Source organism: Penaeus monodon, chromosome 11 (genome assembly GCF_015228065.2).
Source record: "Penaeus monodon isolate SGIC_2016 chromosome 11, NSTDA_Pmon_1, whole genome shotgun sequence".
In the NCBI taxonomy this organism is placed as follows: domain Eukaryota; kingdom Metazoa; phylum Arthropoda; class Malacostraca; order Decapoda; family Penaeidae; genus Penaeus; species Penaeus monodon.
This window is the reverse complement of record NC_051396.1, coordinates 9592324-9594823: the sequence shown is the minus strand read 5'-3', so window position 1 is coordinate 9594823 and position 2500 is coordinate 9592324. Positions and strand designations below refer to the sequence as shown.

The window sequence follows — 2500 nt, the reverse complement described above, 5'->3', positions numbered from 1 at the left end:
CATTATTGTTAGCTTTATTAAAGTACACATTATTGGAATTACTATGTTATACTTAATATCACTATTATTAAGTTATTATAACCATCATTACTATTATTTTACTGCTATTATTATCAGTCATTATTAGTATTACTATTATCATTATGGTTATCATTAACGTCAAAGCCATTATCATTAGGGTTATCATTATTGTCAATACCATTTTCTTTGATCATAGTAGTAGTAGTAACAGTAGTAGTATGTTATGGTCATCATTATATTTACATCAATCTTTTATCACATCACATAATTTCTTTAGTGAGAAAATACTTATGTTAACTGTGATATAAAATGCTATTGGGCCGCAAACAGAACTTCCAAAACCGAACGTCAAATTTAGCAGTGCTTATCATGAATTATGACACACACACACACAAACTCCTTCCTGCCTACCTATCTATATATCTATCAGTGTCTGCATACCCTTACCTATCTATCTCCTTATCTGTACATACATTTATCTAAATATCTATCAGAGTATCTACATATCAGCCTGAATATAACTGCACACATGCATATCCCATTTTATCATAGAAACAACCACATCAATCTTGCACACAGACCGAGTGGCGCGTAGAAGTGCAGTACATGTTCCCCCGCAGTCTGGGTGAGCTGTCATTGATCTAAGAAGGATGGCGCCTTGCCTAGCACACTACACCTGTGGGTCACCAGCTACGCCCCCAACGTCCGTGCTTCGTGCTTCCAGACAAAAGAAGCGTCGAATATTGTAGTTATTTCTTTATCTTATTTATCCTCTACCTCTGTCTCTGTTTCTCTGTTTGTCTCTCGATAGATATTCTCTTTGTCTCTCTTTCTGACTATATCTGTTTCTCTCTCTCACTCACTCTCTCACACTGTGTATCTTGGTATTTTTTCTTGTTTAGGAATCCCGGGCTTCTTTAATTTTTTTCTACTTTATGTTATTTTTTTATCCATTCAATTTTAGACATAAAAGCAGTTATCATTTCACATTCATCTTTATTATTATCATTACGTCAAATAATGCTACAACAATAACCACTACTACTATTATCATTACTGGTTCTATAAAAAATCTGCACTTTTATTTATTTCAACGCTACCTGGCTGATCACCGTTACCAGTACAGCATTCACACTAGAAGCGGAGCATCAGGTCTACATTACATACACAGCTTGTAGGTGAAGTGCAAGGAAGGGGCTTGACGAAGCTTTGCTTATGCTGAGAGAAAACCGACTGGATTATTTGCATAGCAGAGGCAACAGCTATTCACAAGTGTTAGGAGAAGGAGAATGGTAGTGGTATTACCATTTGTGATTGTAAAATATAGGAGAGAAACTGATGCTAGAGGTAAAAGAAGTGATTAAGTGAACAGCAATGTTGTGAATAGAGTGTAAACAGTAACACTGAAAGTGGTAGGTGAGAAGAGAGGTATCTGCTGCGTTGGTGTTAAAAGTAGTATTGATAGTGTTTTTCTTAGGGTAATGATAAGGGAGGATATTTTCGTAATGCTCTGTAGTAATGATGGATTGCCAACTAGTTAACTAGCTAGCTAAATCGATAGATAAATAGGCAGACAGACAGATAGATAGACAGAGAGACAGATAATTAGATAGACAGATAGATTGCTATATAGATAGACTGCCATATATACATATATATATATATATATATATATATATATATATATATATATATATATATATATATATATATATATATATATATATATATACACACAGAAAGATAGATAAATAGATAGATACATAGATATACTGAGAGAATGGCATACAGATACACATACAGAGAGACAGATAGATAGATAGAGAGAGAAAGAAAGCTGCAAAATAAATATACCAATAATTGCAGTTCTATCAAGGACAAGGGTATTTCGTTATTTGTAAACTGAAGTAGTATTACAGGTTGTGAGTGAGTTATTGTTTGCTGCCTTGGTGAGTGAACGAACGAGCAGCAGCGAGGTTACCTGACTGCACGCGAGACAAGCGTCATTGTGGGAAAGGCTCAGCTATACACACGACAGTGACAGGCCGGGAACAACACAGCCTCTCGGTCTCAGTAGCATGGAGCATTACAAGCTTGCGGATTTCGTGGTTAGTTTTTTTAGTATACAACACGCACAGGTCACACCGGACCGGGGGGAACACCAGGTTAGGCTAGGCGAGGTTAGTAGGGCCAATTTGGGGTTAATCCAGGTCACACATGACATGGGATAGGAGAGACTAGTATGACGAGAGCGTGTTAGGTTAGGCCAGATCAGGCAAGACTGGGTCAGACAACACCAGATCAGCCAAGACCGAGTAAAGCATGACCAAATCAGGCATGACGAGGTTCATCAAGGCCAGGTAAGGCAATACCAGGTCAGACAAGACCAGGCCATATCAGGTCAAGTACAACCGCGTGAGGCGAGGCCAGACATATACGAACTCACCTCGGCGGAAGGATTGGGATGCGTCTTGCTGCA

The 2500-nt window shown here is 37.9% G+C and overlaps 2 protein-coding genes across 2 annotated transcripts in view; both read right to left on the bottom strand.

The window, feature by feature from the left end:
* LOC119578724 (mucin-7-like) overlaps nt 1–2500 on the bottom strand; it is a 55730-nt gene that overhangs the window by 32423 nt on the left and 20807 nt on the right.
* LOC119578438 overlaps nt 1–2500 on the bottom strand; it is a 72129-nt gene that overhangs the window by 55508 nt on the left and 14121 nt on the right. Inside the window, exon 2 of the mRNA XM_037926022.1 lies at nt 2468–2500. This exon is cut by the window's right edge and continues 43 nt beyond it. The gene's annotated coding sequence lies outside the window, so the exon portion shown is untranslated. The remainder of the gene's footprint in view (nt 1–2467) is intronic.